We start from the raw sequence: 12,359 nt of genomic DNA on the forward strand, positions 1-12,359 counted from the left end.
CAAGCACATTTTAAAAGAGAACTGGAATGCATTCAAAGCAGGCCTTCAGTTGAGAAAGTATGGAAATGTGTTGTCTGCAAAATACTTGATGGTGTTGAGCCTAGGATGCGAAAAAGAAAAGATTCTTGCCTAAACATTTAAACAACTGCCTGCGAAAGAAGTCGTCCATTTACTATCTTCTCACAGGGAAGAGAATTAGAGCCACGGGGTAAAGGTGAGATCAAAATTTTCATCATAGGATAAAGAGGAATTCCTTATATTTGAGTTATCTAACAGTAAACTGGTTTGCCTTAAAATGTAATAAAATGCCTGCTCTCTGGAGGCGTTGACATAGACACTAGATTACAATCCGTTAAAGACACCGTATTAGAAATTCTTGCACATCAAAGCAGGTTTTCTAAGACACTGAAATAGCCATTGATTCTATCAGTCTATGACAGAATTATATTTATAATACTACAATAATACTGTAATATTGTAATATCTAACACTTTTCATGGAAAAGTATGTCCTCGGTTTTAATTAGAATTTTAAGAACATAAGAAATAATGATTAAGAGTCTGGGCTCTTGAGGTCAGAATACCTGGGTTAATATCCTGTGACTGTTACTTACTGGTGTGTGGTTTTGATGTGGTTTTGATCAAGTACTTAATATCTCTGTGTTGAAGTTATCTAACCACAAATTTGGGGATTACTGTGACGATAAAGCCTGTATAGTGTTTATGCCAAAGTGTAGGGCTCAATAAAATTACACATCAGAACTCTGTTAAGCAGCTGTTATTTCTACTATCTAATCTTCAACTCACAAAGGTTTGTAACATAATCTCATTTAACAAATTTAAAAAAGCAAACTTGGGGAAGTTAAGTAATTTGCAAAAATCACAAAAATATGCCAAACTAGACATTTAACTTTAGATATGTCTTGTTTTAAAAGCCCACTTTTTACTTATTTAGAAATCAGAGAAACACTTTGCTGTCTTCCTTAGAGGTCACCTATTATCCCTTTTAGTCTGCTACTTTACTTTTCTCTAGTTTTGTCTTTTTTAAAATATATGTATTTTTATATAATTTTTAAAAGGTTACGTTTCCTTTACAGCTATTACAAAATATTGGCTACATTCCCTGTGCTGCGTGGTAAGGATGTAAGTCTAGAGCACGCCCAAGAGTGTACAGCTTCCACATCCCAACATCTAGGTTGCCCCTCCCCCCATCCCACTAGAGAGAACCTCTAGTTTGTTCTGTGAGTCTGCTTCTTTTGTTATATTTACTAGTTTTTTGTATTTTTAAGATTCCACATATAAGCAATATTATTTATTGCTTTTAGTATTTATCTTTCTCTGACGTATTTCACTTAGCATAATGCTCTCCAAGTCCATTTATGTTGCTGCTTATGGCAAAACTTTCATCCATTTTATGGCTGAGTAGTATTCCATTGGATACGAATTACCATAGCTTCCTTACCCATTCATCTGTGGATGGGCAAAAGTTGCTTCTGTGTCTTGGCAACTACAGAGAATGCTGCTACGAACACTGGAGTGCAGGCATCTTTTTCAATTGGTGGGGATTTTTTGATATATATATCCAAGAGTGGAATTACTGGGTCATAGTTCTTTTAGTTTTTAAGAAACATCCATATACTGTTATTTCCACAATGGCTGCATCAGTTTACACTCCCACTAACAGTATATGAGGGCTCCCTTTTATCAACATTTGTTATTTGTAGACTTTCTGATGACATCATTCTGAGGTGTGATATCTCGCTGTGGTTTTGATGTATATGAAGCATCTTTGCATGTGTCTACTGGTCATCTACATTTCCTCTTTGATAAAATATCTATTGAGTTCTTTTGACTGTTTTAAAAAATTTTTTTAACGTTGAGTTGTATGAGCTGTTTACATATGTTGGATATTAATCCCTTGCATTTACAAATATTTTCTCCCCTCAGTAGGTTCTTTCTGTTTCATCAATTGTTTCTTTTGCAGTGCAAAACCTTTTAATTATGTCCTATTTATTTATTTTTTGATTTTAATTTTTTCCTATTCATTTTTGCTTTTATTTCCTTTACATTAGGAGAGGAATCTATATATATATATTGCTAGCAATTAAGGATTCTGGAGGCTGCAGGGTGGTCTGAAAAAATATACTGCTTTGATTTATTTCTTCAAAGTGTGTTCTGCCTATGTTTTCCTCTAGGAGTTTTAAGGTTTATGGTCTTACATTTAAGTCTTTAATCCATTTTGAGTATATTTTTATAGATGGTCTGTTAGAGAATGTTCTAATTTCATTCATTTACAAGTAGCTGTCCACCACTTACTGAACGAACTGTCTTTCCTCCAATTATAATCTTGCACCCTTTGTCACAGATTAACTGACCATAGTGTGTGGGTTTATTTCTGGGCTTCTCTCATGTTCCTTTGATCTATGTGTCTGTTTTGGTACCACTACCATACTGTTTGGATGCTTTGTAGCATTCTGAAGTCAGGTAGCTTGATCCCTCCAGCATTGCTGTCTCAAGATTGCTTTGGCTATTTGGGTCTTTTGTGCTTCCACGTAAAACTTTAAATTATCTGTTCCAGCTCTGTGGAAAATGTCATTGGTATTTTGATGGGAATTGCACTGAATCTATAGATTGCCTTGGGTAGTATGGTCATTTTAACAATATTGATTCTTCCAATCCAAGAACATGGTACATCTTTCCATCTGTTTGTGTCGTCTTCAATTTCTTTCATCAGCATCTTGGAGGATAGATTTTTTGCCTCTGTAGGCAGGTTTGTTCCTAGGTATTTTAATCTTTTTCATGCAGTGGTAAATGGGATTATTTCCTTAATTTCTCTTTCCAATATTTGATTTAGTGTATAGAAATGCAACAGATTTCTGGAGTTCCCTTCATGGCTCATTGGTTAATGAACCTAACTATTATCTATGAGGACATGGATTTGATCCCTGGTCTTGCTCAGTCGGTTAAGGATATGGTGTTGCCATGAGCTGTGGTGTAGGTCACGGCTACAGCTCAGATTGGACTCCTAGCCTGGGAACCTCTATATGCCACGGGTGTGGCCCCAAAAAGACAAAAAGAAAGAAATACAACAAATTTCTATATATTAATTTTGTATTTTGCAACTTTATCAAATTCATTGATGTGTTCTGGTAGTTTTCTGATGGTGTCTTTTTTTTTTTTTGTCTTTTTGCCTTTTCTAGGGCCGCTCCTTGCGGCATATGGAGGTTCCCAGGCTAGGGGTCGAATCGGAGCTGTAGCCGCCAGCCTGTGCCAGAGCCACAGCAACGCGGGATCCAAACCACATCTGTGATCTACACCACAGCTCAAGGCAAAGCTGGATCCTTAACCCAGTGAGGGAGGCCAGGGATGGAACCCACAACCTCATGGTTCCTAGTTGGATTCGTTAACCACTGAGCCGTGACGGGAACTCCCTGATGGCGTCATTAAGATTTTCTACGTATAGTAGCATGTCAGTGGCAGTTTCACTTCTTTTTCAATTAAGATTCCTTTTCTTTTTTTCCTGATTGCTGTGGTTAGGATTTCCAAAACTATGTTGAACAAAAGTGGCAAGAGGTGGCATCCTTGTCTTGTTTCTGATCTTAGAGGAAACACTTTCAGCTTTTCATCACTGAGTAAGGTGACAGGTTATGGGTTTGTCATGTATGGCCTTTATTATATTGAGGTATATTTGATCTACACTCATTTTCTGGAGAGTTTTAATCATAAATGGATGATGACCTTTATCAAAAGCTTTTTCCTACATCTATTGAGATAATCATTTTATTATTTTTTTATTAATGTGATGCATCATACTGATTGATTTACAGATATTGAAAAAAGTGGGAAAAATTCCATTTGATCACGGTGTATGATTCTTTTTTTTTTTTTTTTTTTAGGGCTGCATCCATGGCATATGGAAGTTCCCAGGCTAGGGATCGAATTGGAGCTAGGAGCTACAGCTACAACATGGGATCCGAGCCGTGTCTGCGACCTACACCACAGCTCACAGCAACGCCAGATCCTTAACCCACTGGGCGATCAAACCCACATTCTCATGGATATTAGGTGGGTTCATTAACTGCTAAGCCACGACTGGAGCTCCAAGGTGTATGATTTTTTTAATGTATTATTGGATTTGGTTTGCTAGTATGTTGTTGAGGATTTTTCATCTACTGTTCATTAGTGAAACTGGCCTGTGTTTTTCTTTTTTTCTTTCTTTTTTTTTTTTTTTAATTTTCCCACTGTACAGTAAGGGGATCAAGTTATCCTTACATGTATACATTACAATTACATTTCCCCCCCCACCCTTTGTTCTGTTGCAACATGAGTATCTAGACAAAGTTCTCAATGCTATTCAGCAGGATCTCCTTGTAAATCTATTCTAAGTTGTGTCTGATAAGCCCAAGCTCCCAATCCCTCCCCCTCCCTCCCCCTCCCATCAGGCAGCCACAAGTCTCTTCTCCAAGTCCATGATTTTCTTTTCTGAGGAGATGTTCATTTGTGCTGGATATTAGATTCCAGTTATAAGTGATATCGTATGGTATTTGTCTTTGTCTTTCTGGCTCATTTCACTCAGTATGAGATTCTCTAGTTCCATCCATGTTGCTGCAAATGGCATTATGTCATTCTTTTTTATGGCTGAGTAGTATTCCATTGTGTATATATACCACTTCTTCCGAATCCAATCGTCTGTTGATGGACATTTGGGTTGTTTCCATGTCCTGGCTATTGTGAATAGTGCTGCAATGAACATGCGGGTGCATGTGTCTCTTTTAAGTAGAGTTTTGTCCAGATAGATGCCCAAGAGTGGGACTGCGGGGTCATATGGAAGTTCTATGTGTAGATTTCTAAGGTATCTCCAAACTGTTCTCCATAGTGGCTGTACCAGTTTACATTCCCACCAACAGTGCAGGAGGGTTCCCTTTTCTCCACAGCCCCTCCAGCACTTGTTATTTGTGGACTTATGAATGATGGCCATTCTGACTGGTGTGAGGTGGTATCTCATGGTAGTTTTGATTTGCATTTCTCTTATAATCAGTGATGTTGAGCATTTTTTCATGTGTTTGCTGGCCATCTGTATATCTTCTTTGGAGAAATGTCTATTCAGGTCTTTTGCCCATTTTTCCATTGATTGATTGGCTTTTTTGCTGTTGGGTTGTATAAGTTGTTTATATATTCTAGAGATTAAGCCCTTGTCCATTGCATCATTTGAAACTATTTTCTCCCATTCTGAAAGTTGTCTTTTTGTTTTCTTTTTGGTTTCCTTTGCTGTGCAAAAGCTTGTCAGTTTGATTAGGTCCCATGGGTTTATTTTTGCTCTAATTTCTATTGCTTTGGGAGATGTTTTTCTTTTTCTGTGAGTTTGGACGTGTTCTTTCCTCTGCAATTTCTGGGAATAGCTTCAGAAGGATAGGTGTTAACTCTTCTCTAAATGGTCAGGAGAATTCACTTGTGAGCCCATCTGGTTGTGAACTTTTGTTTGCTGGAGGTATTTTAATTACTGGTTCAATTTCAGTACTGGTAATTGGTCTATTGATTTTTCTATTTCTTCCTGGTTCAGACTTGGGAGATTGTACCTTTCTAAGAATCTGCCCAGTTCTCGGTTTTCTTTCTTTTTTTTGCTATTTCTTGGGCCGCTCCCGCGGCATATGGAGGTTCCCAGGCTAGGGGTCGAATCGGAGCTATAGCCACCGGCCTACGCCAGAGCCACAGCAATGCGGAATCTGAGCCGCGTCTGCAACCTACACCACAGCTCATGGCAACGCCGGATCCTTAACCCACTGAGCAAGGGCAGGGATCGAACCCGCATCGGTTTTATTTCTTATAGGGTATGGTAAGTTACAGTACTTTATAAAGCATGGTTGCCAGTGTATTTATTAAACACTTTTCTTCAAAGTAAAATATATTTCAAAACAGGGGTAACCAGAAATCCCCTTTAATATTCTTTTCATGTTAAAAAAAAAAGGCAATTAAAAAACTGTGTAAGATGAAATTATTCTTCCACATTGAGAACCACCTTTAAATTATAAAAGCAAATGATACATCTACTCTAAAACACATAATTTGCTACTAAAAAACTAAAAACAAAAAACTATATCCCACGCTTACGACTAATGACAAATCGGGAGTTCCCGTCATGGTGCAGTGGTTAACAAATCCGACTAGGAACCATGAGGTTGCGGGTTCGATCCCTGGCCTTGCTCAGTGGGTTAAGGATCCAGCGTTGCCATGAGCTGTGTGTGGTGTAGGTCGCAGACATGGCTTCGATCCCCCATTGCTGTGGCTCTGGCGTAGGCCGGTGGCTACAGCTCCGATTCAACCCCTAGCCTGGGAACCCCCATATGCCGCGGGAGCAGCCCTAGAAAAGGCAAAAAGACAAAATAAATAAATAAATAAATAAATAAAAAAGACTAATGACAAATCTCTATTTGCAGCATCTATTGCTATTATTACCAAATCAGCTTTGGGCAGCGGGTAGGGTAAGGGCGGCATTACAAGAACTGCTCATGCTTCCAAACTTCTAACCATTACCGTACAACATAAAATTCATGTCATACAAATTCAATAAAAATGCTTTAATATAATATTTACATATTAGATCAAAGAGGTCCCAAAAAAACCCTGCCTTCATAACTAGTCATTAGAGACCTTATGCCGACTAGCTCTAAGCTAACTTCCCATTATTATTTTTCTCTCAAATTTTAAGTTATGTTAAAAAAGTTTTTTAATCTTTCTATCTCTGAAAAACACAATGTACCTGCCTTCTTACATACTACTGTTAACTCAGGCATTACCTTCTCCAGGAAACCTTCTCTAGACATCCCACAATCTGGTAAGGCATCCTTTCCAACATGTCTTCAAAGCATATTCTCCCTCTGTTGAAATCTGTAATATACACTATTATAATGATCAATTTTATGTATCTGTTTTCCCTCTAATAATATGTACCTTGATGGCTGGAACTTTTTCTTAACTATTTTAATGGATGAGTTTAACAGCAGATTAGATATAAAAAACCCAGCAGATGAAGACTGAAAAACAATTAAGTTTAGAAAGAGCAGAAGGAGAAAACATCAGAAAAGGAGACGTTAAGAGACAGAAGACAAAATTTTCAGAATTTATGAAAGACATCAATCCACAGATTTCAAGACACCTGATCAACTTCAACCAGAAATATAAAACAATACACTTGGAACTAGTAGATAAGTGAGTCCTGGAGATCTAATGTACAGCATAGTAATTATGGAAAAAATACTGTAAACTTTGAAGGTGCTAAGTTAAGAGACCAGATCATAAGTGTTCCCACCACAAAATAGAAATGACAGCCATGTGACAGAGGTATCAGCCAATGCTACGGTGATAACCATGCTGCAATATAAAATGTCTCAAACCAACAAGATGCACCCTTAAACTTATATGATGTTATGTGTCAATTATTTTTATAAAAATAATCTCAAAAATTTTACTTATCAAACCGTTTGTGATGCAGCTAAAGCAATACCTAGAGGACATTCATAACCCTTGAATGCATACACTGGAAAAAAAGAATACATTTAAAGTGCTAAGCATCTGTCTTAGTTTTAAAAAAGCCTAGGAGTTCCCACTGTGGCTCAGTGGTTAATGAATCCAACTAGGAACCATGAGGTTGCAGGTTCAATCCCTGGCCTTGCTCAGTAGGTTAAGGATCCGGAGTTGCCATGAGCTGTGGTGTAGTTCAGACATGGTTCGGATCCCATGTTGTTGTGGCACTGGCGCAGGCCGGCGGCTACAGCTCCGATTCGACCCCTAGCCTGGGAACCTCCTCCATATGCCATGGGGAGCGGCCCTAAAAAAGGCAAAAAGACAAAAAAAAAAAAGGCTTAATAACTTCAAAAATAGGAAAAAGTAATAAATATTGGGACAGGGATTACCAAAATAGAAACAAATACACAAAAATAAAAAGGATCAGTAAAGCTAAATTATATTTTTGTGATGAGGGAAGACTAATAATATGACGTCTTGGAAAAGTGGTTAAGAGAAATGGAGAATGTACCAATACTAGGAATGAAAGAGGGAATGTTACCACAGATACATACAGATTTTGAATAGATAATACAAAAATATTATAAATTATGTCAATAACTTTGAAAATTATATAAAATGGAAAACATCCTAACAATTTCACAAAATAATTCAAGAAGAAATAACCATTACCTATAAAACTCAAAGGTCTAGAAGACACCTTGAATGAATTACAGCATTGGAGAATATTTGTTATCTTTAAGTACCTGCTACTGTAGCTTGACTAACTTAATTCCTGAAGCTCAATCTCCTTCTCTCCCACCTAAAGTAAGAGGCAGGTTAAGAGGAAAAAAAAAAAAACAACGTTTCTCAGACCAGGCACAGTCCGGGAGCGGGAGGAAGTGATGAGTGCATACGCTGCGTGAGACCCAACCCCAGGGCAGATAGATGCAGACATCTGTATCTTTGTGCTTCTGGGAAGGCTTTTGCTTTTCTGAACAAGAGACTGTTAGGCTCTCATCCACCTGGTGAAATAAAGCTTGGATTTTAATAAGAGCCCAAGAAAAGGTCTAAAAACTCCTAAAAAGCAGGCCATCAGATGAGGAAAAACATGATTAAAGGCAAGACGCTCAAAAGTTTTCATTCACAGTGGCTGAATTATCTGTTGACTTGCTTTTGGTTCTGGGGGTGACTGGGGGAAGGGAAATGGATATTCTTTTAAAATTCCTATTGCTTTCATACAAGATTGAGGCAGGAAATCATATGATCTGTGTGGTCCCCCAAAACTATGTTTAAATTTTATTTTAATTGGCCCCAGGTCGATACTGTTTTCAGGCATCATATACAAACAAAAACAAACCCTCTTTGAAAGAAGGCACTTTAAATCCAGACTAAAAGTAACTCCCACAGATAAAGTTCTAGTGAAAATGCACACGTAATGAGAAATCCCAAAGCTCAGGCAGAAAAAAAAGAAAAAAATGCATCACGAGTGAGAGAAAACTACAAGCACAGCAAAGAATTCATTTGCTGTCATTATACAACACAAAATGTGAAAAAGTACATTTAATATGTAAAATTAAATAGAAAAAAGTTTCAAAAGAATGACTAAAATAAGAGACTATCAAAAATTACCAAGAGTAACAAATAAAACTTGCCCACACACAGTTATAAACACAAGTCAAAAGTACCAACAATATGTAGTCAAGAGCAAAGAGGAGAGAAAGCATGAGAGCAGCATGCATCTACCCAGAGCTCCAAAAATTAAATCAGGTGCAATATTCAAAGAGACAGGGCTAAGAATTTCCCATAATCAATGACACACGAATCTCAGTCTAAGGACCCCCAACACATCCCAAACACATGAGTGCAAGGAAATCCACACCATCACATCCTCAAAGAGTGAACACTGCAGGCGAGGAGCTTCTGAAAGACAACTCAGGAGGAAAGGCCGAGAACACGCACGGTTTTAGACTGGCAGCTGGCTTCTCAACAAGAGGAGCCAGAGACATAAACTAATAGTTTCCAGGTGCCGAGAGAAAACAAATGTCAACCTAGAATTATGTATCAGGGGAAACATCATTCTGAAGTATACACCTTCACGGAAAAAAAAAAAAAAGATTCTAGAAGGAAGGTCTGAGAAGCATGAAGAAAAGCTAAACAGGAGTTCCCATTGTAGCTCAGCAGTAACAGGCCTGACCAATATCCATGAGGTTGAGGGTTCGATCCCTGGCCTCACTCAGTGGGTTAAGGATCTGGCGTTGCCATGAGCTGTGGGGTAGGTCACAGATGGAGCTCAGATGCTGCACTGCTGTGGCTAGCAGCTGCAGCTCCAATTCAACCCCATCCTGGGAACTTCCATATGCCATGGGTGTGGCCCTAAAAAGCCAAAAAGATAGAGAGAGAGAGAAATGTAGAACAAAGAAAAGTATAAACACATGGGTAATTGTAACCAACACTGACTACATAAACAGTAATAATTAGATCTAATTTGTGGAACTGAACGTAAACTGACAGCACTAGAATATGAACAACCATGGCACAGAAGTAGAGTTAAGCAAACTGAGGTTACATTACTCCAGGTTTGCTCTATAGTAGGGAAGAGGGTATACCACTCAGGGTCTGGCTGACAAACAGAAACCACACCAGGTAATCTGAACAAAGGGAATTTAACACAGGAAACTGGTTACACCACGCATATTCAGGTATTGCACCGAGGACTTGAGAAAAAAATAGTGAAAAAAAATCCTGTCCTCCAAGATCCGAGTTCGGTACAACCTGCATACACAACAGCATGTATGTCTGCATCAACAATGTCAAGGATACGGACAAGCTGAGAGAACCACATATACAGTCAGCACCCGTACACCTCACCAGCTAGATTCTGCCCATCTACACACACACACACACAAAACGTGTGAAAATCAGATTTGGAAGGACTAGTAGGAGGCCAGATTATATGAAGGTCATCTCTGTAAAGCTACATATTTGTACTGTATTCTGAGGGACTTGGAGAGCCACTGAGGTTTAAAGCAAGAAACTAAAACAATCAAATCTGAATACTAGGTAAAAAATGCTGGTAGCAGTGTTTAGGTTGGACTAGAAAAACACTGACCTTGTAGGCTTGGGCATTTTGGCAGTAACAACGGAGAGGAGATGCAGATTTGAAATCTATGTCAGAGGGAGAATCCATAGGGCTTGGTGACCTGACGTACACCGCAAAGTGAAAAGTAAAAAGAAAGACATCTGCAGTAAAAGTCAGATTTTAGTTAACAGGACAGAAAACAAAAGGAAAGATTTAGAGGTAGTGTTCCAGGAAGGAACAGTTCAATTTTAATCACGTAAGAGGCAAAGCCTATAGGAGAATACCTATATTCAGGTAATATCTGCAATGTTATATGGCTATAAATTACCAGAGGAAGTCCAGAAACCCCATCTTGGCTTGAAAGAGCTCTTTGGAAGTCAGCAGAAAATACAATGCAGTTAAAATCTCCTTAGGGATGAGATTTCTCCAAGGCCAGAACGATGAATAAAAACTGAATTTACGAGCAGTTTCTCCAGCAGTGTGCAGAACAACAGATACGCTGTTTCTGGTGCTTTTAGTATTTTCTCTAAATCCGTAACTGAGCAGTTGGCTTTGGAAATAAGTTAAGAGTTCTAGAACACAGGAGCAACCTCAACTTGAAGAAAAGCTCCTGACTACTTAAGAGGTTCAGGCTTCGTTCCCTGACTCTTGGAGTGAGTAACATCAACCGACCTTGAAGCGTTAACTTCCCAGCTCCGAGAGAGCTGCCTCAGATTCTACTCACACCCAAACAACGGTTTCATGTTCAGAATGAGAAAAGCTTAGCTTGCTCAAGCTATTAAAATCCCTGTTCACAAAATACCACAGAAAGGGCACATACAGTCTCTATTCTCTTGTTTCACAAACGAGAAAAACAAGGCCTGGAGGGGTTGCAAGTGGTACAGAATCACTGACTATGATGGTCCAATTGGCGCGAGACCTCAGGTTATGTAAATTCTGCTCTTATTTCATACCTAGCTGATTCCTGATGCTCCATTTTCATAGAGTGGTACGTGTACAGCCAGGATGTATGCTTCTGGAATAAGGCTACTCCATTAAAACAATAATAATAAGAGGAAATATAATTGAAGTAAATCTAGCCAAGTCTAAATTAATAAAAGCGGTAGGTAGTATGCTATCTCCTTCATCAACTTCCATAGGTAAGCCTCTCAGTTACTGTTCATTGGTCAACATTTTGGTTTTTGCTTAGTACTTACAAACTGATACTTTAAAAATAAACTGCTCCAGATTCTTGACATGTGCTACAGTTATATTAACTGTTTATATTTTCCCCTAAATCCACCTTTCTTGTTTAAAAAGATATGTTTGCTTTTATACAGCCATCTGGACCTGCACAGATTATAACAGAAGCTCACTAATTATTAATGGATGCTTAATCAGTTATTTTGTGTACTCAGGATGACCTGTGTCTGATGTCACCGAATGAAGTAACTGTACTGAAATATTTTATAACTAGCAGAGCCTTTGGTTGAGTTTTCTTATTATTTTACAAAAATAGCGTGAATAAGATTGGGGATTGTGATGGGGTTTTTTTGCTTGTTTGTTTAAGGTGAAATAAGCAACCTAGGCATTAAAACTTCAGAACTGCGGAGTTCCCTTCATGGCTCAGTGGTTAACAAACCCCACTAGGAACCATGAGGATGCAGGTTTGATCCCTGGCCTTGCTCAGTGGTTAAGGATCTGGCGGCGGCGTGAGCTGTAGTGTAGGTTGCAGACGTGGCTGGGATCCCAAGTTGCTATGGCTGTGGTGTAGGCCAGCAGCTGTGGTTCTGATACGA

At 38.6% G+C, this 12,359-nt stretch overlaps 1 protein-coding gene across 5 annotated transcripts in view; it reads right to left on the reverse strand.

Moving 5' to 3' along the window:
* PKN2 (protein kinase N2) overlaps positions 1 to 12,359 on the reverse strand; it is a 131,735-nt gene that overhangs the window by 62,956 nt on the left and 56,420 nt on the right. The window lies entirely within an intron of this gene.

This window comes from Phacochoerus africanus, chromosome 6 (genome assembly GCF_016906955.1).
Source record: "Phacochoerus africanus isolate WHEZ1 chromosome 6, ROS_Pafr_v1, whole genome shotgun sequence".
Taxonomy (NCBI): domain Eukaryota; kingdom Metazoa; phylum Chordata; class Mammalia; order Artiodactyla; family Suidae; genus Phacochoerus; species Phacochoerus africanus.